The following is a 26706-nucleotide window of genomic DNA, read 5'->3' as shown; positions in this document are numbered from 1 at the left end:
TTGGGACCAGGCTGGGATCTATGGGGGCACTAAGAACTCTGACAATATAGGATAGGCCATCCTCCGGGACAGGATATAGATGTCCCTTTATGAATGTTGGCTTTGTGATATTCATACCCAGTCTAGTATGATCACACCCCTGCCAGTAGACATGATCTCATTTTATTTTGATAAGCCCTATCCTTTCAAGCACAAAACATGTAGGGAAGAGACCCAAAAGGGGGAGGATTTAGACTATGGCCTTTCGGTTGATCAGAGCAGGGACTGGGTCTTACCCTACTGTGTCTGAACATAAAGGATTCTGGATGAGCTTGAGATGACTCATGAGGTAGAACGTTAAAATAGTGGTTATAAAGTATGGTCATTGGACCCCTGGGGATCCCCTAGAATCTTTTGGAAGGTCCACGAGAGAAAAATGGTTTTCATAATGATACTGAGGTGTTATTTGCCTTTTTCGCTGTGTTGACACTTGCTTTGATAACGCAAAAGAAAATGTGGGTGAAACCACGGTGCCCTAGCATAAATCAAGGCAGGGGTACCAGACTAGTAATCACTATATTCCTTGTGCTTGCAGAAAGGATGTCCTCAAGAATAGCCTTCATAAAGCAACACTACCATAATTATTAGTTTTATTAAATCTCAACCATCAAGTATATATCTTTTTAATATCCTATGTGACAAAATGGGAAGTACACACAGAACACCTTTGCTGCAGACAGAAATACAATGGTTTGTCTCACAGAAAAGCACTGGTGGTAGTTGTGAGCTGGACTAGCTCCTTTTTCATGCAACACCATTTCAGCTAGAAGGAATCACTGGAAAACAAAATGTGGTTATTCGGGCTTGGGTATGAACAGTGTGAATCTATCACTTTGAGAGAAACAATTGATAGTGCTTGCTCTAATAATAAAATGTAAACTTTCAAGGGAAAAGCAGAATTTTGGAAAACCTGTGAGATTAACAGGTCTCCAATACTTAGAAAGTTTTTAAATGAGGTTAGTGGTGATATTAACAAATGTGAACCTTTCAAAATTTAGATAATCTACATAACTCAATGAATCAATATTTTCCAGGTGATCAATGCATGATGTTAAAAAGTCATGCATGGGTAAATGATTCATTTAACATGCAAAACAAACCAATGAATTTCAGTGTAACAGGTGAAAAATTTATTGATATGGTTTCAGACTCCATACTGCAATAAGCCTTTAAGAAACTACCACTTGTAGAAATTTGGTATAGCATCACAGAGGACCACAATTATATGAAAAGGCCAGTAAAATACTCTTTCCTTTTCCGACTGCATACCTGTGTGATGCCAGATTTTCTTCATATACTTCAACCAAAACAATACTTTGCAGGAGCATGAATACAGAAGCCATTATGAGAATTTAATTATCTTCTTTTAAGCCAGCTATTAAAGACATTAGCAGAAATGCAAAACAATATCACTTTTTCATAATTTTTAAAAATATATTTTTCATAATAATTACATTATTTTGTTAATATGTATTTGGTCTATTATTGTTACTTTAAATTGATTAATTAACATTTTAAGACCTCTCATGTTTAATTTGTCACACAGTAAATTCATATAGATATAACCTACATTTTTAAAAGTTCTTTCATGTTCTCAGTAAATTTTAAGAGTGTAAAGAGGTCTTGAGACCAAAAAATTTAAGAACCACTGGATTAAGGGCATGAAGTGAAAATTGAATAAATATATATAAAGTGCCTGGTTTATAAAAAGTGCTCAGTTATGGTATTCATCACCTGCACATATTTACTGTATACAGGCACTTTTATGTTTGTTTAATCTTCACACACCTCTGTGAGATAAGTACCACTACTATCTTTTTACAAATGAGGAAGTGAGGCACAGAGAGGTTAAGTAATCTGCCTAACATGAAACAGTAAATGAGAGTAGAGCTGGGATTTGAACCCAGATAGTCTGACTCCAGAATCTGGCCTCTCAAACCCTATGTTATACTGTCGGTGTGTGATGGTGTTGATGATGGTAATTGCTGTAAATTAGAGTCTATAGTTTCAGGTTACTAACTATAATTGTTTTCCCCAAGCCTGGTGTAAGGTCTTATTTAATGACCCAGATTAGTCTCAAATGTGCTGTGGGATATTAGGGAATGGAGTAAAGAGTATTAATGGTGAGAGCAGTACCCCCTCCCATCTTTTGGTACAAGCAGTACAAATTCACAAAACTCAGAAGAATCAGCCGAAAAGTCCAGCTGTCCCTCCTTATGTAGAGATTTCCCCCTCTGTCGTCAATCTCAAGGATCATATTGCATTTGTTAAGTAAAATGGCGCTTTCCCTACACATGGACCCAAGCCCTCAAAGAAATGACAATCTAATTGAAGGGGATAAACAAATATATGAAATAACAGTGAGAACAGATGACAGCAGCTAATTAAGTGCTAAATTAACATGAAACCAGATTGAACCTTTTTCAAAAAGCTTCTCTTAGATGATTCAGAAAATACTTAAGGGTCTCCAGTGCCTCTGGGTCATAATTAAGGACAGTAATTATTATTGTACTCCTGATGTCACAGAACTCTGTGGAAGTCTTTCACATCTCAATTTGGCAAGCTTTTTTCCTCCACTACTGATCCTGGCTTTGATGCTCAGTCCCCACACTCACAATAAAGTGCTTTTTTCTGGATGTTTTGCTATGTTGCCATCAGCCACCAGCCCTGCATTCAGGGAAGCTTTTTCTTTGCATCTTTGGAATATTGTTGAGGACCGTTGTTACAACCCACAGAGCTCTTTTTGCAGGTGATGCCTGTCAGGTACTGGAACCAACAATGATTGGACTTCTCTGGGCTACTGGGCTTTTTTTCTTTCATGCACATCATGGATTTTGTGTCTGACCAGTTCTCCTTTCTGTTTTCACATACAGGCCTGTAGATGTTTAGAGGCAAGTTTGTGGCTAGCCTGTTGCTAGCCTGGTGGTCTTCTTGGCATATGTTTCTGCTTTGACCTCACTCTCAGCTCCCTTTTAAGTTATTTGCTTTCTTCTTTTGTTCCTCATTGTAATTTTGCTGGCTTATACTTCAGTTATCTTTGAAAACTTTTCTAAATCCTTTGCTGGAATAAGGTGAGCTGCAAGGAAACTTTCTGTTTTGCCACTGACTAGCAATATGGCCTGATCAAGACCTTCAGCTCTGGGCTTCTATCCATAAAATGCTCGCCTCCAAGGTGACTTCCACATCCATTTATGATTCTTAGTAGCAGATAATGGAGAATTAGGGAAAATAAGATGTTTCAGGGTGAGGCTTACAAACTGAAATGTGCCCTAAGGAAGTGTTTGCTGGGGTCCTTCTAAGCCATTATCAATGCAACAGACATCTGGAAAGCAGAGTACAAAGTGGAAACGTTAAGGTCCCAGCACTTCTCTCTCATTCTTACCTGGGCTAAGGACATTTTCACAACTTCCTGAGCATCTACGTTGTTCAAGGCAGGATGCTAGGCACAGGAATGGGGGACAAAATAGGTAAGATCTGACCCCTGCTTTTGAGAAGCTTGGCAAGTGAGGAAGACAAACTCTCAGGAAGAGAACACAAGGGAGGGAGGGTTGAGAAAGGAAAGAAGTACCAAGTGAGGGCTGCTTAAAGGGCCAGAGCTCCTTTAAAATCTCTGGAGCTAAAGCACAGCCAGCCCTGACCAGAGGAGCAGTGCTGAGGGCCGGGGGGCCCCTCCCTGGCTGCCCAGTGGCAGCAGCAGACCAGAAGCCCCTGAGGGGAAAGAGGAAGTTCACTGGGCTGCAGGTGTCAGGGCTCCATTCATGCGAATCCATAAAAATAATAACTTCACACGCGAGTTAACTTATCTTTCCAGGCTCTGCCAAGTTTACGTGCCAGATGGTACTTGCCTCCCACATCTGATTTACTGTAGGGCAGACCAGCTGTGCCTCAGCCCAGGGCAGGCCCACATCTGGCAGCCAGTTGGTTAAATTCCCTCCATATGACACTCATGCCCTCATATCATATTCTCCAGAGCAATTCTCTTTCTATCTGTCACGGTTTTTTATGTTTTTCTCTTCTTGGCTTATTTCTAGGGCTATGTTGAATATCTGTCAGCAACAGATCTGCGTAAGCACCTTTATGTGGAGGAAAGGATGTTCCTGTGACATATAAATAATACTACTACCATTTCTGTAGTAAAAATACTCATGGATAAAGCAAAGAGCAGACACAGTTGACTTCCTATCCAAGAGCCATCCCTCTCTTTTCCCTGTGTTTGGAGGAGCCCAGTTTTATTTGGGGAGGCACGTTGTTCCGGGAAAGACCCCAGCCCCCAGCTTCAAAGGATGTGAACTAATTGCTTCAAGGTGACCCCATTTCCTCTTTCTAGTAAGTGGATTGGGAATGTGAGGGTGAACTGGGAGTAGCCAATGATACATAAGTGAAAGTCTACTAGGGGGTTTCTGGAAATAATTTTACTCCCTCTCCAAAAGGGGGGGGGGGGGAGGGTATAGCTCAGTGGTAGAGCACATGCTTAGCATGCACAGAGTCCTGGGTTCAATCCCCAGGACCACCATTAAAATAAATAAATAAATAAAATAAACCTAATTACCTCTTGTCAAATTAATTAATTAAGTAAGTAAATAAAATAAAATAAAATAAAATAGAGAGAGACACCAAGATTAAATAAAAAACATATGTGGAAAAAAAAACCATATGTGTGCACAGAGACTTGTACCTAGGTGTTCACAGGAACTTTATCCATAAAAGCCAAAAACTTGAAACAACCCAAATGTCAACCAGGAGGTGAATGGATAAACAGATTGTGGTATATTCAGACAATGGAATATTACTCATCAACAAAAAGGAGTGAACTACTGATACCTGCAACAACATGGATGAATCTCAAAATCCTTATACAGAACCAAGAATCCATACTGTGTATTTCATTTCCATGAAGATCTAGAAAAGATCATTCAATCTATAGTGATAGAAAGCAGAGAATAGATGCTGGGGGTTGGTGGGGGGATTGACTTGGAAGAGACTCAAAGGAACTTTTCAAGGTAATGAAAATGTTTTGTATCTTGATTGTGGTAATGGTTATACAGATGTACATATTGGTCAAAACTCATCTGACCCTACACTCAGAACAGGTGCAATTTATAGCATCAAATTATATCTCAATAAACTTAAAATTAAAAAAAAGAAGTGCTCACTTGGGCAGCACGTATACTAAAATTGGAGCAATGCAGAGAAGATTAACGTGGCCGCTGCCCAAGGATGACGTACAAATTCATTAAGTGTTTTACATTTTGATGCAACATCAAATTCTCTATATAGTTACGTTTAGAAATTTACTAAAACCTTTTAAAACCTGTTTTATTTCTCGATGTGTGACATAAATAAATTTAATTCAAATGTCTAAAAAAAAAAATGAAGTAATGAGAAAGCCTATACCTGTCTTCTTCCATGAACATTGTCATGTAGAAATGTATGCTTGGAGCTACAAAATGGCAACCGTCTTCCAATCACAGGACGCTAAACCCACAGTTCCCAAACTGTGTGCTGAGGCACCCTGGAGTGCTACAGTGAACTCACAGAGCACTCACTTGGGGTAAACTTCTTGAAACAGAAGCTTTCAAGGGAAACTTCTACAAACAATTCTACCCAACATCTATCTACTATTGTGGGAACAGCTAGAGCATGATAGTTCACGGTTTTAATATTAGATTACAATAGATTTTTTATGACATCATGTCTATGAAGCTAGGTTTTTGGCAGTTGCTATGACTTAAAAAAAAAAAACACTGTGTGAAAATCAATATGCAGTAGGGATTGAGGGTAATGGTAAAATCTGGGAGGTTTTCAGTGCCCATCAAGGGCACACACCCAATTAATAAGTAGTTGTAGCTATTTGCCAATGAAATCATTTTTTTTTCAATGTATTGTATTTTTTTTTCCAAATCACTACTAAGTTGTTAGGACATAAAGACTTTTTAAATTATTTGGGCTTAACTATCTAATAAACAGAAATCTGAGGTATTTCTTTTGGCCTAGTGGCATCGTGAAAAAAATTTTGAAACACTAAGGGTACCATGAACTGAGTAAGTTTGGAAACATCTGCAATAAACTTGAGAACAAAAAGCCAACAAGCTTAGGAATGCCTGAGCAGAGAGAGAGCGCGAGCTGATGCCCTTGGTGTTGTCACTGACCTGCTGCCCATATCGAGTCTGGAAAACCTACCTTCAGAATTTTTAAGCAGGTGAGATATATAAATGTCTTTATTGTCTCAGCCATTCTTGCAAGGAAAAATAAATCAAACAAAAAAGAGAAAGAATAATCTACATACTCCAGATGCTGACTCTCCTTAGAAGTAAGGCACTCTCCTTTATGTTCCGTTTTTCTGCATTTATATGCAAATAGTTGTAGGTGGTGTGAGTGTTTGTAATTTAAACGTACCAGTTTTATAACTTGATTTTTTTCCACTTATGCTCCCTTTGAGAACAAGGACTGACTGAAGGAAGCAGACAGGCCTACAAAAGGGCAGGTCAGCACACAGTAGCCACAATAAAAACATTTTCAAAATTTTTAAACAATTTTGCTCTCTTTTTCTGCTCTCATTTTTGCTCTCTTACGTCTTAGAGAATTTTGAAACTCTTGCTATATATTGCATTGTGTGACTATACTCTTCCACTATTGATGGATATTCAGAGGGTATCCAATTTTTAAGATAAGCATCACTTCAGTAAATACCCTCATAAATGTCTCTCGTACAACCTACCGGTATTTCTGTAGCATGGACTCCACAGAGTGATAATTCAAAAGATGTATTTGAAAACTACCAATAGGCTGTATCAATTCATTTTCCCACCGATGTGAAAATACTGGTTTCCCACACCCTCATTTGAGAGGACGACATGGTGGTTGACCTCTCAGGTGATAAGGATAAACCCTAGCGAGCCCCTTCCAGAAATGGGTTTAGGAATGGGCATGGGACCCAGTTCTGGACTAATAAAACCCAAAGAAGAATTTGCCTGAGGAAACTTCTGGAAAGATTTCTTCGATCCTAAAAAAGTCACAAGAAAATTTAGATTCCCTCTTCCTTTGGAACTTACCAGGACTGGACGTGGTACCTGGAATTGCCTCAACCTTTTTGCCACCATAGAAGAACAACCCTAGGAAAAGTTTGGCAGAACAAAAAGAAAGAACCTGGGTTCCTGGTGCAGTTACAAACCACTGAAGTTACCATACCTGGAGCTGGCTGTACTTCTGGAGTCTGGGCTATGTCAGATAACAAATTCACTAACACCTCAAAGCCGTCTGTTACGTTTTTGTGTTACTTGCAGCCAAAAGCTTTTATGTGCCATTCATTAGTCTATGTGAATGGTTTCCTTTTTAAAAAACTTTTGCCAATCTTATGGGTAAAAATTGACTTTGCATCTTATTTTAATTTGTATTCTCTTTTTATTGATAATGTTGAGTATTTTTCACATGCATAGTGACTTTTTATAGTTCTTCTATTGTGAATTGCGTATTCATATCCCTTCTCCATTTTTCTATTGCGTTTTCTGTTGATTTATGAGTTAAGTATTAGGTACATTAATCTTTTGTGTATTTATATCTTGCAAACATTTCCTTCCTTAGAGAAGCATTTTATTTTAATGCTTCGGATCCACCAGTGTTTTAATGCTTATTCCAATCCACCAGTGTTTTCTTTTCTGATTTGTTGGTCTGTGTATTTTATAGGTTGGCCTTCTCCATTTCAACATAACAAAGAAATTATTCTATATTTTCTTTCAGTATTTTATATTTAGATTTTATGATTGGCCTTTTAATACATCACTAATTTACTTCTGTGATGGTGTAAGACTGAAATCTAACTTTATTTTCCAAAAGGAACAGGTAATTTTCACAACACTTTTGAACATCATTTCCACCCCCACTAACTGAAATATTATCTTTATCATAAACTAAAGTCCCATAAATTGATTCATCTGTTCCCAGATCCCATATTCTGTATTACTAATGTATTTGTCAGTTTTTGCACCAAAATCACATTGTTTTAAATACTGAACATTGAGAGCATGTTTTCACATCTAGCAGGGCAACTTGTATCCTTTTCATTTTCTAATTGGATGTTATCGCTAGTACATAAAAACGCTATTAATTTGTGCAGGTTCATTCTGTATCTGGTCAAAATTGTATCTGTATTGTTACTGGCTTACCGACTTCCCATATGAGTTCAGTTGACTTCCCTGTGCTTCTTAGCTAGGTCGTATAAAATATTGCTCTCAATTCACTTTAATTCATTTGACCTTGAGTTTTTTCACCTGACACTAATGTTACCATACTTCCCTGTGAGTCAGCCTTTTCCTGGGAAATACTTTCGCATCCCTTTACTTTCATCCATAGTGTGTGTGGATTGCTGGTTCGATTTAGATCTAGTTTTTAAACAGGATTTTAAAAACAAATCTTAGAATAGGGATCCATTCATTCATTCAACAAATATTTATTGAGGGACTCAGCAGTGAACCAAACCAGCAATGAGCCCTGACCTCACAGTGTTCACGTTCCAGCCTTTAACCTTCTCACACACGCATTGTGGTTTCTCTTCTGTTTGGATTTAGTCCTGTCAGCCTGTTTTATGTGTTCTCTTTCCATGTGTCTTGTTAATTTTTCCCCCACACTTGCCTTTTATCAGATTGAGATTTTTTTTCTTTTTAGTGATCTAGAAATTACACATTTCTTTCTTTTTTTTTTTTCCTATGTCTGTGAATCTGTCTCTGTTTTGTAAAAGAAGGAAGGAAGGAAAAAAGAAGGAAGGAAAGAAAGAAAGAAAGAGAGAGAGAAAGAAAAGGGAGGGAAGGAAGGAAGTTGCTCTTACTGGGAGAAAGGAAAAGCAAGTAAGAAAGGTGAAACCATTCCTACCATTGTCCATAAGTAGATAAAGTTTCCTTTCTCTCTGGAAGCTTTTCAGATTTTCTTTTATCCTCGGAATCTGTTCATTTCGCCAGGATTTTCAGGTGTGTGTTCTTTTTTTTACGTTAGTTCTACTGGATTTCAGAGGTTCCTTTAAAAAAAGATGGGTTGTTTGTTTTCAGATAAAAAGCTCACTAGGACCTTGGCTGAAGTCATCCATCCCTATTTAAAGATGCAGGTGAAAAGTCATGAATGACACGTGTAATGACTTTCTATGTCCTTTTTTTTTTTTCAACCGGGTATGTCTGTGTGTTATTTATATTCTAATTTAAGAGATAGATATATTTTTTAATAAAAATAGATATTTATTGTTGGAGTTTGGGGAAATCTGAATAAGGAATAAAATGGAGTAAGATCACCCACAATTCTATTACTAGAGATTATTGCTTTTAATGTTTTGTGTGCAAAAAAAATAGATGATTCTTGTGTCTCTGTAGCCCAAAGAAACAGATCCTCCATCATTTCCTTCTTTCCTATGTCTCTGCTCTCTGACTCTAGAATTCCTGATCCAGTTGGTGTTTGGGGACTTCCTGGATGGATTCTTTTTGTTCCTTAACTTATCCCTGTATTTCCATCTCTGTGTGTCTTTGTTTGAAATTCTGATAGACTTCCTGAGCCTTATCTTCACTAATTTGGCCTGTTCTATTGCTCAGTCCCTTCACTAAATTTTCCATTTCACATTTAAAAAAATTTTTTTTATTGAGACATAGTTGATTTTCTATTTCACATTTTTAACTTGGTAGAATTATTTCTTGCTCTCCGGATCTGGTTTTCCAAAGCAGCCTATTTTTGCTAATGTTTTGAGTGCACTTCCCTCACAGTTTTTTTAAATGTCTCCTCTGTATTCTGAATTGTCCCTTTTGCCTCCAAGATCAGCAGCTCTTGTTAATCTTGGTACTTCTCTTTCACGCTGTTGGTTTTCCTCAAATACCTAATATGGGTCGGCTGCCCCATCACACTTTGATTGCGAGTAGCTGGCAAGTTTCTTCTATAACAGTGTTTGGTCTCCCCAAAACGTCTTTCCTCCAGAAGGGTTCTTTGTAAAGAGGACACCCCAAAGGAGACCCCAGCAAGGAAGCTTGGGTATGGGGCAGCAGGCAGGGTGGGGACCCCTCCCTGACTGCCAAAGGGAAGAGGACTTTACTCTCCCAATGAAGAACTTCAGTGTTTGCCTCCCGGGAAGTTTATCTTTCCTTCTTCTCTCTGCTTTGTATTTCATGGATTCTGGACCTCCCTTGAGATCACCTTGGCTGTTTCACTCCCAGAGCGTCCAATCACTTTCCTCCCCTGTGTTTTCTTTTTCTTTTCTTTTAAATGGCGGTACTGGGAATTGAACCCAGGACCTCCTGCATGCTAGGCACACACTCTACCACTGAGCTATACCCCCAGCCACCACTGCTCTCTTCCCCCGGGGTTTCTTAGTGAACCTTGCTGTTTGGCAAGAGATTAGTGAGAATTGTAACTAGCCCTTCTAGAGTGAAGGCAGTTCTCAATTCATTTTCTAACAGTAGCGCCAGGACCCTCTCCCTGCTCATTGTATTTGTTGAAGCTGAGCTCAGAATTTCCCACATTCTACTCTTATTCAACAGTCGTTTTCTACAAGGTGGGTTTGGACTGTGGTTTTGAGGAATTTCTCTCAATTTCTGGTGTTCATCTCCTTTCACTGCATTGAGGGAATTGGAGAGAAAGAAAAGTAGCCTCCTGTATTCTGACCCACACCTACATGCGTTCCAGAGGATTCATTGCATGATTCTTTTATGTCCTGAACTCCCCAAGGAGCTCTGAAAAGGAGCCAGTTTGCTAGAATTTGATTTGTATACACAGGAGATGTGAACAAAATTTTTTTATTGCTTTTAATATGTAGTGAATACCAAATGCTATACTAGTCACTTTAGATACATTTCCTCACTTAATATAATTCTTACTAAAAAAAATCTATGTGAGCCAGAGATGAAGGCTGAGGTGAGGACTATGAAAAAACCAATGATACACAGAGCAATTGTGTAACTTGGCCACAAGTTAGACAACTAGTAAGTCACAAAGACAAGCCCCAAACCCAGGTCTCCCCAATTCAAGACCCAAGAATACCAAACGCTATATGTACTATCTCCATGCAAATGGCCATACTATTATATGGTAATGTAGTTCCACCACCTGGACTGTTGAACTCAATGAATTACTCATTGAATTAAGTGTGCTAACATATATCTGCTACAGTATAATTTAATTTTTTGTGAGAGAGTTTAATAAAGTCTGCAAAAGAAGACCTTCCATTTCTCAATTATCTGACATGTAGGAAAAGCTGGAACATGCAGAGTATTGGGAACTGAAAGCAAATTAAGTTCTTTGCCTCCTCAAGGATTTCGCATCTTTGTGTGAGTGCTGTCCTCTCCCTGCTTAAAATATTTTTTAGTGCATCCTTCCCACATCTTTGTTCATGATTGGTTGCTTCCAGCTCCACTAAGAAGTCAAGTCAACTCCCAGGAGCAGTCCTCCTACAACTGCATCTGAGACACAACCCTTCCTCCCAGCCCTGCGTTTCTAACCCAGCACTCTCTTTCCTCTCTTACACAACTTGTAATTATTTTGTTTACTTGTTTTAGTTTTTTGTTTTTTATGTGTGTGTGGTTTTTTTCTTAATCTGTCTTTCCCATGAAATTGTAGGCTCTAGGAGAGAAACCTACATTTCTTACATCAGCCCCTAAGTGTTAAACTATTAGTTAAACCATGGTTGTTATTAAGAAGTGAAAGAATTCTTCCTGAGCCAAAAGGCAGTCCTATGGTTAAGGTTAGGAAAAGAAGGGAGATGTAAAAGCAAAGAACCTGGAAAATCGGAAAAATCATTTCATAAATGATCAAGAGTTAATGTCCTACCAGAGATGCCCATTTCTCTACCCTCTGGATATACTCTTCCAGAGACTTTGCCTCCCCAGCTCCCTCCAAGACCCCAGGCAAAGATGAGTAGTTGAAAAGTGGTCACCTGATCCAACCATACTGATTGGACTAATTGGGTCAAATGACCATCTTTAGGCCAAGCTATTGGTCAATTGCAGTAATTTATTTTGGGAATTTGGCACTGGGACCTTAGGATTCTTGTTAGATCAGGGAAGAGGCAGATATGCTTGGCATACATGTGAGCTAAGAAAACCAGTCAGCAGAGGAGAGAAAAGTGAATCAGGTGGACAAAGGGATGCAGAGAGGCCCCACAGGGTGGCTGACAGGGCTCCCGGTGACTTCAGTTCCTGGACTCAGCCCCCTTGGGAGCCCCACTGCTGTCTCTGCTCCGGGACTCAGTGAGACAAATTTTCCTTTTTGCCTAAGCCAGCTTGAGCAAATTGCCACCAAATGGTTCCTAATGAAGACAAATGTAAAGTCATTGTTATTCCTCACCTCCTTCATGTGTATATGTGTATGTGTGTGTGTGTGTGTGTGTGTGTGTGTATTGAGGGAAGAGCCATTTAACCTCATCCCAAAGGCCTCCCTTTTTGCCATATGGACATGATAAAATTCCTTCTTACAGTCAGGCTCTGTCTTCCACACAAGCAACATAAACTATAGGTAGGATTTCTGAGACACCTTGAAGGTCCTTTGCCCTCCCCCAGACTCTTTCCACTACTAAAACTGCACCATTGGGGTGGAAGGGAGTGTATAGCTCAGTGGTAGAGCACATGCTTAGCATACATGAGATCCTGGATTCAATCCCCAGTACCTCCACTTAAAAAATAATAAAAAATTAATTAATTAAACCTAATTACCTCCCCCCAAATGTTTTTTATTAAAAAAATGCATCGTTGCAGATAATTCTGAGACGTAAGCCTTGTCTCCCCGAAAAACTGCAGCGCATCCACAATACAGCGGATTCCTTATAAGTAGAGTCTGGCCCTGTTCTCATTTCCGTCTTCACTGTGTGTAGGATTACATGGGAGTAGCACCTGGCACGATTCCTGTGGGAATAAATGAATCCAGGGGGAAAACGTGGGCAGGAGGGGTAGCGCTCAGGGGTTTTCGGCTTCGGCACTTTGAGCTGGGTTACTTCCAATCATTGGTGAGCTGTCCAATGACAGTTACAAAGAATTGAAATATCCTGAACTACATGGCAGGGTCCACATCCATCTGTGCAGTTTCCATTACTTTTACAAGCATTAATGCCACCTAGCTAGATGCGTTTAAACAAAGAGGAGCAGAAAGGTTTACATGTTCCAGAGGGACTGACGGGCAGAGAGGGGGAATAAAGGAAAAAGAGAACTGCCGGGCAGAAAGGCGGAGCTGTCTGGATCTTCCCCTCCTGCATTCTCTCTTCCCACCCTTGTTCTATTTCGTAAGTTTTATTGCCACCCTGACATTATCTAAATTATGATTTGAAATGCACTCAAGCAGGCTAACTCATGGTTGCATTTGTAAAATCTGAAAAAGCAAATTTAATTTCTTCCTACAGAGAAAAACTGCAGTGTTATAAATACAACTAAGGGACTGTTCGTGCGCACCCAGTGACTGGAATGAGCAGATGCGTGGTTTTCATATCTATTTTCATAAGCCTGGAGGTTAGCCTCCCAACGGTACCCAGCAGGATTCCATCCCATCTTCTCAAAGCGCTTCCATAATGAGCTGCCATCATCCGTGCAAACAGCCCTGTGAGAAGGGGCAAGTCGTAGTGGTTCCGTTTACAAACGAGAAGAGTGAGGTCTGGGGTTTGCACAGCAAACCCATGGCAGGCAGGGCTCAGAGCTCTGAGGTCCCTACACTCCATCCCCAGAGCCAGGTTCCTACTTGAAAGGAAACTCCCTCAGGCAATTAATCTTTGATTCTAACAGGGCTGTGGGGTAGAACGGATGTAGAAATTCCAAAAAAGGAGATAGATTTAAAGCAGATGCTATACAACAAATGCACATACACAAGTTTAAAATTTCTTTTTGCATGGTTCCTGGACAAAGGTTTTAAGAAAAACCATGGCGGTCTCAGAAAGAGTGCTCTTGCTAATCAACATGGGTGGAGCACTATTCCACATGGATGAGAAGCCCAAGGAGTATTTCTGTATGCTATTCTTGGTGTAGCACAGGATATGAATCTAACTGGAACTGTTTTGATCCACATCTAGAAGTTTCCAATGAATAAGCCATTGCCTAATTGGCCCCCTGAGTTAGCAAATGGTTGCTATTTTGATGACTGAGTTTTCCTTTCGGTAACAAATTTTTACTCCATCCAGTTCAACATACATTTATGGGCAAAGAAGAGTGCTGGCTTTGGGTCAAGGCTCAGGAGGAGAGAGGGGTTTGAGGAAGAAAAATAAATAGTATGCAGTCTGTTGCCTCCAGGACCACAAAGCCCATTTGTATAAATAACTAACTTAATTATAAGGCAAATGGAATTAGAGGCTATAGAAGAAGTAAAGGTACCAGAAGGCAGAGGATGAAACAATGGCTGTTAGAACAGGAGGGTAAGGAGCAGGGGAGGCAGATTCTAAGGCATCATAAAGGCAGCATCTGAACTGAGGGGACAGAACAGCAAAGATGGAGATGGAAGCAGAAGGACAAAGAGTAGGTAAATCAGAAGGTGGGTTGGGATAAAGTTGTAAATGGCCTTGAATTTACTTCTGCAGGCAGTGGGAAGCCCCAGGCGTTTTTAAGTAAGGAGTCAAGAACTTCCCTGCCAGCCTTAAACAATTGGGTTACTTCTTTTTTTTTTTTACATAATCATATACATATATTTTATTTTAATAAAACTACCATCATATCATTATATCTATATTTTTAAAATTTTTCTAGCAGTTGCTTTTACTTTATTTTTTAACACTTTTATTGTGGTATGGATCCTCTATAATCAACTACACACATTTCAGATGCTACGATCTGATGAATTTTGATAGCTGTATACTGGGTTACTTCTAATGAAGAAAAAACTATCTTATTTGGGGGCCTCGTTGTTACAGCAGCTTAGCCTTCCTCTAACTAATAAAAATGCCCTCATTTTACAAATGAGGAAACTGGAGATTTGAGAAAACAAGCATCGTGTTACCAATCTGTGGCAGAACAAGGACTAGACCAGAAAATTTAAGCCAGAATATTTCACTGCTTCAAAACATGTGCTGATGATGATGGTGAACATAATTATTGTGATGGTGTCAGCGGTGATGATGGTGGTGTTGGTTGTGGTGATGGAGATTCTTTATTTTTGACAAGCTGGTCTTAAGAGGATTTGTTTTGTATCTTCTATTCTTTACATTTTTCTATTTTTTAATGCAAAGTCACACAACAGATGATCCACATAACCAGTTAATCAATTATCCATGGGTGATTACTTCCTCGAAACTAAATTAGCAAAGTTGTTTCTCAGACTAACACTATCTTACAGCATCATCTAAAAGTAACCTCAGGAAGACAGAACAATTTATTATAAATCACGAATGTCTGTGGGGTTTAAAGATGCAACCTGTTCATTTGGGGAATGGCTCTTGCTGTCTGAGTTTGTCATGCGCCATGTACGTGGCATGACTCAGGTTGCTGAAGCCCAAGTTTAATTAACATGCTTATTCCGTGGTGGAACTTCCATTCTAACAAATTAAATGTTTAAACAGCCAGTGCAAACATTTAGATCTGAGTCAAAATTGTTTGCAGTCTGCCAGTTTAGGCATTTAATTTATTATAATCCTTTTTATAATACATGCCTTGAAAGTCATTTTTTTGCACCGCAAAATATCATTAGAATTTCAACTGATGCTACTGAATCTCAGACTATCAGAATGTGATGTGAGAACTAATTGGGACTGTAATCAAGGGCAATCAATGAAATAATAAACGAAGCTTCATCTGTCCTGACTTCCCCAATTGACCATGTGATAAGGATGACAGATGCCAACTCCGGGCCAGACTTTTGCCCCATAAATCTCTGCTCCTGTAGAGAGAAGCAACAAGAGGCAGAGTCTCTTGCAAGATACCTTGTAAGTCTCTCAAATATTTCATTTTGAGAGCCTTTCCTAGAGCTTGACCTCTTCCTCCCCTGCAGATATTTTTTCAGAATATCAGATTTTGCTAGCTTTCAACAACTTCCCCTTTCCTGGAGCTAAAGAGAGTAAAAACGCACTGGAGAGAAAAATGCTAACAAAGCTCCACTGAAGCAATGCTGACTGCACTGATAAAGACCTCAAGCAAGGTACCAAAGCAGCAAGACAGACGGCTACTCCAGAGCAATGACCCTCTGTGGCTCCAGGTGACCACAAGGTGGCAGTGAAGGTCTTCTTCGCCGTGCCCATTGGCACCGCCCCCGCAACCCCTGACCCCCGATACCCTGCCTCCTCCCCATGGTCTCCCAGGGAAACAGATATGTGCATCCAACTCGAAAGCCCTGAAACTTTTACATTTGTAATAAAGATACTTTAATGGTTTTGTTGTAAATAACATGGAAACTGGAAAGTGGTTGGAAATTCCCTCAATAGCTTTTGTTTGAAGAAAATGGGAGTGTTGCGTTGGAACTAAGAGGAAAGTATCAAAGGGTAACAAAGGCTTGTCAGGCAAACTCATTAAATCCAAGCTTCTGCATCTACAAGGTGAGGGGGTTGCATCCTCTCGTGCCTGAAGTTTCTTCCAGTGATCCTTCCAGATCCTTCCAGGAGTGTAGAATGGGCCAAACTCATGGAGTGAGGGAGAGGATGGATGCCACGAGACAGCCAACAATCACTGCTGTGTGCTTATCAAGGTCACCAGAAACTGAAAACCTGAATTTGTTCCCTCTCTGGCTCCTTCAGCCCTCCATTTCTTGCTGGGAAATATTTCAAGTTCTTCCACAAAATGTCCCAGATTGTTTAGACCTGGAGACTGAATCATCTAGAATCAAGCTCAGATTTCATAATAAGGCTCTATCTCCCCCAAAATTGGCTCGTGAAAGAAGGGTGGAAACTGTTGAATTCAGCCCATTTGTTATTTCTAAAAACAATCAATTCAGATCAGTCCAGCTTTGTTTATTTTTCCCAATAGTTTGGGCTGTTTAGACACACGAGAGTGTTTTCTCTCAGAGAATCTCCAGGAATTACCCATCCAAAAGGCTCTATAAAATGAGGACAGACGTCTGCCCCTTTTCACAGGTTTACTGTTTAAACACTGGGAGGGTTAACTGAGAAATAAAAGACAAAAATCCTTTCTCATTAAACATTTATGCTGAGGCATTTCAATGTCTAAGGGTTATAATTAAATGAGGCATTAGCTTTTTAAAACCACTTTTAAAAAATTAATCATCATTATAATTAGCATTAAATAAGTCCTTACTATGTGCCAGGTACTGTGCTAATCACGTTATGTGCCTTGCCTCATCAATTCCCATTACAACCTTGCAAAGAAGAAACTGACACTTCCCCCCATATTATAGATGCAGAAACTGAGGTTTAGGAGATGACGTGACCTGCCCAAGGTCATGGATGTGTATCTGAGTGCAAAGTCCCAGCTGTCTGAGCAATTTATCCAGCCCCAATTCTGTTTTCAGTTTTCTCATAATCCTCAGGGGTCAGCCCTCTTTTCTCCTGGGGCCTGGGGAGTAAATGCATTAAATATTTATAAAACTTTGAAGTGGAAAGCCTGGACTTCCTGTGGTGGAAAGGATACAAAGAGTCACTTATGGTAGCTCTCGGCCTCAGTGCCATTACGTGAGGTGGCTGCTGGTTTTGCTTCAAATTTGCCACTGAAGAAAATTCCACACTCTTGGAGTTCAGGAATCTACCTAGTCTTAGTCCATCTGGGCTGTTATAACCAAGGTCTGTGCTTACTAACAACAAACATTTATTTCTCACAATTCTGGAAGCTGGGAAGTCCAAGATCATGGTGCCAGCAGATTTGGTGTCTGGTGAAGTCCCTTTTCCAGGTGTGACTGCTGACTTCTCACTGTGTCCTCCTCACGTGGCAGAAAGTGGGAGAGAGATCTCTGGGGTCTCTTTTATAAAAGGCACTAATCCCACTCGTGAGGGCTCCACCCTTATGACCTAATCATTTCCCAGGGGCCCCAACTCCAAGTACCATCACACTGGGCATTAGGATTTCAACATATGAATTTGGGGGGAGAAACAAACATTCGAACCCAAAGCACACCTCAGTGGCCTTCGCTGCCATTGAAGTTCCTTTCTTCTTGTCTTAATATTCAATGGACACAGAGAACCACCAATTCTCTCTGATAATGAGCTTGAGGACTACCAAGAAAACACACAATTCCTGAGCCAGATATGATGTCAAGAGATCTCCAGTTCTGTCTTCTGGTTCCAGATAGAGATTGTCTAACTGGAAACAAACTTAGAAATCACAACATACTGACAATAACTGCTAGCTTTTCTGAATGCCTACTAGGGGGCAAAGAACTTTACCTGTATTAACTCATTATACAGAGGAAGAAACTGAGGTGTAGAGAAGTGACTTTCCTAAAGCCACACAAACAGAGAGTGGTGAAGTTGGACTCTGAATCCACTGTGCTCTGGACTTAATTTGTTAAATCTGTGTCCCTTTTCCCTGGGCTGGGCTGATGCGAGGAAGACAGGAAGGCAGCTGCAAGAGTAGAATTGTAGACAAAACACTGAAATGAGAGAGGGCACAGGTCCTGGGAAAACTGGCTGTTTCCTTGTCTGGACCTCAATTTCCTCATCCTTACAATTCCCTAAGGACCCTTTGGGGGGGGTGATTAGGTTTTTTAATTAATTAATTAATTAATTTTTAATGGAAGTACTGGGGATTGAACCCAGGACCTTGTCCATGCTAAGCATGTGCTCCATCACTGAGCTACACCCTCCCCCACCAAGGACCCTTTCCTAACTCTGAAATTCCAGGATTTGGGTCTAAGGAGGATAGCTGAATTGAAAAATGAGACAGGAAAATAATAAGCTGGGACACCAAGGTAGCAGCTGGGGGCCATGGCTTTTCTATTCCTCCTGCAGGGACTCTGTACCAGCTGGGAACTTTTCCTTCCGTTCTCTATATTATGCATTCAACATTAGACCTCTGTTTTATCTTCAGCATGTTAGTATTACACATTTATATTTTGCCAGTTATCTCTTCTATTAACCTGGGCACTCTGCAAAATGACTTGTCATTAATAACGTGAACTTGTCTTTTCAGTTTAGACAGAAAGGAAGATATGGAATTGAAGGAACCGTGTTATCTAATGCATTTTCAAAGAGATTTGTTTGGAGAGAGCGCTTGTTAGAAATACCTAAGCAAAAAGCATCAAATATTTGACAAAGTATCTATTAGAAATATCGCTTAGAACACTTTTCGGGCTTAAAGTCCACCAGTGTGCAGTGCTTCAAATTTTCTGACAGAATTTTAGTAGCAGCCATATTAGAATCTTACAACCATAAATGCCAATGCCCAAATCACAAATGGCATCTCTATTGGATGTGGATTTGAGGGTATATTTGTTTAGGGAGGTAATTTTGGCCTTACTGTTTAGTTTGCTTGCTTACTTTTATGAAGTCAGGCGCAGAATTTTGGAACTGGGCAGGACCAGCTAGATTACCCTTGTCTGTAGAAAGGAATCCGGCCCCGGGTACAGGACTGTCCCCGGCCACACAACACAATGCAAAGCCAGGACTCAGAGCAGCTGCTTGACTCCTGGTCCCTCACTTTCTCCATCCTGCCAACTGTCATGTTGCACAAAAGGACAGAACCAGAAAAAAAGGAGCATCAGAGGCCAATGTCATTAGTTGTCATCTCTGAGCGAAGAGACAGAGGTTCTGAGGTTCTACCATGCTTGTCGGAGCCCCAGAAAAGGGTAAGTAGATTTGATATAGGGAAGCTCTGCAGACCAGGGGCTGCAGCTGGGGAGGGCTGAGCTGTACTTGACACCCCATGGGCAGAGACCAAGTCTGGTGACCCACTTGGGAACAGAGATTTATACGAAACACATGTCTTATTGCAAAGCTCTCAGGCCCTGGACTGGCAATGCCGTGGGACAAGAATGGGATGTGGGGTCCTGGGAGCCTCATGTGTGAACCCCAGCTCTGCCTCTCACTGCCTGTGACCGTGGGCCATCATTTCGTCTCTCCCAGCCTCAGTGCCCCCATCTGCTAAGTAAGCCATCTTTGTGTGCTGTACAAGCCTGTGAATGTGTACATTTTAGTACGTGGCTTACATTTGTATGTTTTTATCATGCAGTCAGCAACTGGCCAACCAACCGTGACTTGCCTTCTTTCCAAGGACACGAGCCACAAATTCTGACTCACAGAAAGAAGGCTGGCCTTGGATTCCTACAAGCAGAGGTGGCCACAAATTAGATAGTGTTGGCCTGGAACCCCAGCCTAAGCTTTCCATCTCACCAACCAGCTGCTCTGCCTATGTTTGTTCACGTTAATTCAAACACCTTCCAAGCCAGGGGGAAACACTGCTGCTACTGTAAGCAGAGCCCAAGACTGGCAGAAAGAACGCATTAAACAGCCCTGACTGGTGACTACGCTCTGCTCTGCGTGTGAGGGGTGAGTCTGCAGAACCAGCTCTCCCCCGCAGACTGAATGGAGCCATGCCGCTGGGCTTGGGGGCAGACAAAAGACGGCTGGCTGCTCTTCCTGAAAGTTTAGCCCTCCAAGACCCTGCTGAAAGGTCAGATTTCCAGAAAGAACCCAAAAGAGAGCCAAGACCTTTTGGGGGACACATCCTCTGTCACTGTGACTGTGTAATGTATCAACTACGGGAACCAAGAGACCTCAGCTGCAGAGCAATGAGGAAGAAAAAAAGGCCAAAGAGCACACAAAACCCAGAAGAAAAGCCCAGAAACTTCACAGACTAGGTAACCCCACGGTCGCTGTGTTCAAAGATAAACTGAGGCATATTAAAAATGTTAAGTTTACTTGAGCAAAAATCAGTTCCAATCGAATCCAATCCAATCCAATCTGGCAGATAGAAAGGGGATCCGAGGAGCTGTTCCAAACGAAACTTTTATAAGCAGACGTGAGCAGGACGAGGAAATTATACCAGCAAAAAGTGGGTTGCTTGTGGCAAGGTCACTTCCATTTCGGGGATGCCGGGGGTCTGTCAGGCAGATGACCTCACTAGGGGTGACCAAGTGACTCCTGATTGACTGGTTTAAGATTTCCTTTCTGGGAGAGGCTGAAATTGTAATCAAGCTAAGTCTGGGTTTTGCTATATGGAGCTTAGCATAAGTGACTTCATTTTGGGACGTGTTGTCTTGTTCTCAACAGCTGTCATGGGAGAATCATTTCTCCCACACAGAAAATCATTTCTCCTGCAGTCCAGTCACTAAACAAATCGGCCCGCGCGGTGGTGTACCTCCTATTGCCTGGGAGACGGCTTCTCAGATAGCGCTGAGGAAGTGCTCTGAGGAGGTAGGGGAGAGGTCAGTGTATGTACGATTTTGGTGAACGGGGGATACGTTTAATCAAGCACACATTTAGGCAGAAGGTTGCCGCTAGTCACAAGGAGCAAGTGTCTCTGCTAATAATTTTAGTGCTTTTCCAGATATGAGAAGATGCAAGAATTTGGGCTCATAGAATCTTCTCCTGAAAATATCTGACTCTCTGGAGGCCTGTTCTGCCAGTTTTCCCCAAGCACAGAGCGCCTCCTTCCTGATCTCTGTCCTGAGCTCCTTTCAGGGTGTGTTGATGGTCAGTGACCGCAGCGGCTCAAGACTCAACCCTTGTAGAGGCAGATGGCAATTTTTAGTTGGCACCTCAAAGAACTCGCATCGAAGGAGAGAGACAGACACATGAGCCACTCCCCGTGTTGTAAGGAGGAACAAAGTAGGTGAAAAACAAATGGAAGAGATGTGCTGTGAAGGCCAAGGGGGGAGGGGCAGTTTACACCAGAAGCTGGGCTTTAGGAAAAAACATAGAATAGATGAGCAGCGAGCCGTCCAGGCAGAGCTGTGAGTGCAAAGGCCAGAAACACAATGTGAAGCATGACTCAAGCGAGGACTGATGGGAGGACAAGAAGCTGGAGCTGGGAGGGGGCTGGGGGGAGAAAGCAGCCCCCACGGGCCATCTCCCTGCCCCACGTCATCCTGACACACAACACCTGCCCCTGTGCTGTGCACTAGCTTTCCTCTGACTTCTAAGAACTGCAGTATGTTCACAAGCACTGACAAAAGCCTCACACAGCCAAAGATATTAAGAAAACATTGTCCGCTAGATCTAGTGAGATTCATAGTGCACTTCAGTGTGTAAACTCTGTACCATCCTGCAGTCATGAGATCTGTTGAAGTCAGTGTTTCCTAAATGTAGTTGAATCTTTTCCTTTTCTTTTTTTATTGGACATATTAATATGCCCCCATCATACCTAGCAAGTTTTTTAGGGTAATGCCAGCTGCTATAACAAAGAAACCCTAAAATTTTCAGTGGCTTTCTCCATAAGTGTTTACTCGTGACCCACACGATGCTGTTAGTTCAATGCAGATGTTAATGGTCAGTAGGTGCCCTTCCACATGGTGATTCGGGGTCCAGGTTACTTCCATTTTATGACTTTTCTCTTGCCTAGGGTGAAGAAGCTAAGTCAGCAGAACAGAGAAGCAGCCTCAGCCCTTGAATGAGGTAACTGAGAACTAGTCACATGGTCCCACTTAGATGCAAAGGGGCTTGGGAAACATGGTCTCTGGCTGGGCAGCTGGTCTGTGGTATTAAAGGGACAGCACAAATTTTGATGGGCTGTTTCTACCACATTCAACAACTAAATATATTCCTTGAGCCATCACTTCTTATCATCATGCCTTCAATCCTGCCAGTCCTCCCACTTAGAAAGCCCCCTTCCCCTCCCACAAATCCTCTTTCTCCAGTTAGCAAGTTCCTACCCACCTCTGGAGCCAGTTGAAAGGTCAGTTGCTCCAGGGGCTCTTCCTTGATCTTGACCCCATTTCTCTTCTCTCTGTGCTTATAGGACTCTGGATAGTGACCTTCAAAACCTTGTGTCTATTTCCAACCAGAAGGGGAGCCCCACATGGGCAGGGTCTGTATCCCAGCCACCTTTATATTACATATTACGAGTGCCAAGAGCTGTGTTTGATAAACAGTGAACCATCAAGGAAGGAAGGAGGGAGGGAGGGAGGGAAGGACAGGAGGAGGGGAAGAGGGAAAGAAGGAAGGAACTGTGACATATAGAGGAGTACAGTGGGAGGAAGCAGCCCCCTCCCGTCTGATACTCTGTAATTAACAAGGGCAAAGGGTTTTTTAAACCAGAGTTTTGCTCCGCTTAGGAGCCCAGGAGTTAAGCATATGCCACTGTAGGCAATTTATGCTCTCATCTTTTTTTCTGAGAGTTTTTTATAGATGGCCTTTAACAGCATGCAAATTAATGCTTCTTCCTTCTTTCAATCTTGTGACTGATACTAATATAGTAAACAATGATTGAAGTTCCATATCTGGAAGATGCCTGGGTTATTGTTTTGGTCTGAATGCAGTTAGCCTGAACTTGATGGTGTACATAATTTGAAAGAACATAATTAAAATAGGCTTAAAAAAATCTGGACAAGATTTACTGCTACAAAAAGAAACTTTCAAAATGCAGGCTCACAGTCTGAAAAGGCTACAAACTATACAATTCAACCAAATGACATTCTGGAAAAGGCACAGCTACAGAAACAATAAAAAGATCATGGTTTCCAGGGGTTTGGGGAGAGGGAGGGAGGGAGGGATGAATAGATGGAGCACAAGGGAATTTTAGGGCAATGAAATTATCCTGTATGATACTATAGTGGTGGCTACATGTAATTATGCATTTGTCAAAGCCCATAGAATGTACAACATCAAAAGTGAACCCTAATGTAAGCTATGGAATTTGGTTGATAATAATGAGCCCATGTTGGTTCATCGATTGAACCAAATATGCCACGCTGATGCGGGATGCTGAGGGTAGGGGAGTATATGTGTATGGATGGGGAGGGCTGTGTGCAAACTCTGTATTTTCTGCTCGATTCTGCTGTAAATCTGAAACTGCTCTAAAAAAATAAACTCTATTTAAAAAAATAGAAAATGCAGGCTCACAATCTCTTTATTGATATTCTTGAGATAAAATATCATGCCCAGAGAGGGATGTCAGTCTTTCCCACAAACCCCAGAGGCACCTGACCCAGGGGCAGGCACTAAGAGAAGCCTCGCCTGTCTCTGCCCAGGGTGATATGGGAGTTGGCTGTTCCCACCCAACCCCATCCTCCAGAAGCCTTGTTCCTGATTCCAAGTGTGCACAGATCAAGCAGGATTCAAACCCTGAACCACAGAGTGAGCCCTTGTCAGGGCTTGTTTGGAGTCAAAAAACAAAACAAAACAAAACAAAACATGCAGGTCCTGGATCAGGTAGGCGGGCAGTGGGATCCCTGACGGGTTCCACTCAGATGGGGGAAGGGAGGGGTGGGGACAAATCAAGTCCTGATCTTGATCCTGACTTTTCCTGGTCTTATTTTCTTATCATCTTGAAAAAAAGAGCTAACTATATCATTCCTTCTAAATCAGGCTGTGTATTTACATTAAGCCAGGAGAGATGAGAGGGGATGAGAAGCGCCCAGATCTTCTTCCAAACAGGGGAGCTGCGCCACCCTCACTCATCCTAGGGTGTCCGTTCTGGCACCTCCATTACTCCCCTCCACACAAAAACGACCCATCGGAAGAGCTGACTTGAATAAGAGCCTGACTTGATTAATGTCCCCCAGACTTGACAGTGGATATGTGTCTGGCCAGGGTGTCATGCGGGGTATTGATGACAACCATGTCCCTCATTTCACATCTTGACCCAATTTTGAACAGAGTCATCCCCCTAAAAGCCAGTTCAGTCTGAGGTTGATGCCTTGTTTTCGGCAGTTTTTCTTCCCAAGATATGCTGGCTTCATTGATAAGTGTTGCTGGCTCTTTATCTACATCATTTTAGAATAGGTTGCCAAGGCAACAGGATTCAGAAATGATTCTCATTACTCCACATTCCCCGACAAATGAGGGTCTGCGTTTACATGGTCTCAGCCAGTGTTAGCTCTCCCCTCTCTGAGATAGAACGCCAGCACTTACAGTTTGCAGCACACAATTCAACGTGTAATTATATACTGTCCCCTAATAATTATGCATTGTCTTAGTGAACAATACAGCTGTGGGCACCCATACCAGCCCACATTAACACCTCCTACATTAACACCCTCCCTCACCGATGGGCTCATAATACATTTTTAGATGCCAGAAAGAAAATCGAGATATTTGCAAGGGTGTATTTATAGACCAAACCTACACTCTGATTCCTGAACACTGACTCAGTTTCCATGATATGAAACCCAGTGATCACTGGCCCTGGAATGGGCCAACCTGTTCTTGATTTGTTTTACCCATTGGTTTCCCCAAAAGGAAGCATCACTGCTCTTGGCATAGCCAGGGTTTGACAAAGACCTAGTGTGCCAATTCAAACTGGGACAGATTCTTACATATTTCGTAAAATTATGGGATGGAGTGAAACCACAACGTCAAAACAGTCTCCAACCCCAACACGGATGCCTCATTTGGGTCGTGTGCTTGCTCTGTACTCCGGACTATGAAATCCACACCAGCATCTCAAAAACATCACACTACTTTTCCTTCCTCTAGACTCTGAGGGAAATCCATGGCGACAGTAGAGCTGAAGGGGAGAAATAAAAAATAATTTAAAATCCCTCTGTAGATAGCTCTTCCCCCCTCCGCTGTCCCCCTTCCTCCCTTCAAAATCAAGCTGTGTAGGAGATAGCTGGACCGCAGAAGGTCTGGGGTGGTGAGCACTGAGATACATTTTAAAAGAATTAGTGGCTCCGGGTCATTTTAATCAAGTTGCATGTCAGCTTGCAAATTTTCCAAATTAGCCATAGCTCGAGGAGAGCAAGATGCTGTTCTTCTTTCCTAAAGAATAAAAACAGATTGTTGTGACATGTTCTCAGTCATAATGACAGATTGGAGCCGCTGTTTGTGGTACAAATCAGAAAACAAAGCATTTTTTTTTTCAAAATGGTAACACTTGATTGATTCCTGTTGAGATTTGGGTATCTCCCAGTTTGTCACTGATGGTGATGAAGTTCAAAAAAAAATCTTGAAAGCCAAATGCAGACACAAAGGCTGCTTTAAAATGAGGTTGATTATCACTGGGAAAGGAAGCCTCTTGGTCTTGAGGACAAGACTTAGGGATGCTTAGTTCAGATGCTGTTCAAATGTTGCTCTTTTGAAAAGAAAGGAGGGGAGGGAAGAGGGGGTAGTTAGTCCCCTGTCCCAGCCACCTCTCTGGTTCTGAAGCAGGACAACTCCTGACAAACAAGTGATTTCAGCCATACTGAAAAAGGCTGGCTCTGCACATCGAACCAATGGGTCACTGCCCAGCCAGGGGTCTGAGTATTCCCCAACCAGGCCATTCAAAGGCCAATCCTATATCACATCGAGTCAGCATGGCTGCGCCACAGACGACTGGTTTTCACACACCAGACGGAAAAGGTTTAGAACTGTCATTCATCACTAAGTCAACCAATAAACAACAGAGCTTAAGACTAGGGTTCCAGAAGCCAATAAAATGGAATGTTTAATTAATACTTGCATAATTTAAGACAAGAAACAGGAAACCAGGGAATGAATAATTGTGGGATACACTGGAGAAATCCCTTAAAATGCTAAGAAACCCAAAAGTAAAGCAGCTCTTCCCATATTATCAACTTCTCAGTTTCCCTTACCAACAAAGTCCCCCTAAGCCCACTCTTCGCCCTGGTCTAGCCCTCTTACACACATGCATGCCTTTCCTGGATGTAGTAAGCAAAGGCCAAATCTTATGGGGAATTCAAGGATTCTCCTCCTTACCT

At 41.6% G+C, this 26706-nt stretch overlaps 1 non-coding gene across 1 annotated transcript; it reads left to right on the top strand.

Moving 5' to 3' along the window:
- Nucleotides 1-5184: 5184 nt before the first annotated feature.
- LOC116283397 (U6 spliceosomal RNA) lies at nt 5185-5291 on the top strand. Its single transcript, XR_004192997.1, has one exon. It is a non-coding gene; the product is annotated as a U6 spliceosomal RNA (small nuclear RNA).
- The last annotated feature ends 21415 nt before the right edge of the window (nt 5292-26706 follow it).

This window comes from Vicugna pacos, chromosome 14, assembly GCF_048564905.1.
Source record: "Vicugna pacos chromosome 14, VicPac4, whole genome shotgun sequence".
Classification (NCBI taxonomy): Eukaryota; Metazoa; Chordata; class Mammalia; order Artiodactyla; family Camelidae; genus Vicugna; species Vicugna pacos.
The sequence above is the reverse complement of the archived record's forward strand: the minus strand, read 5'-3'. Positions and strand labels throughout refer to the sequence as shown.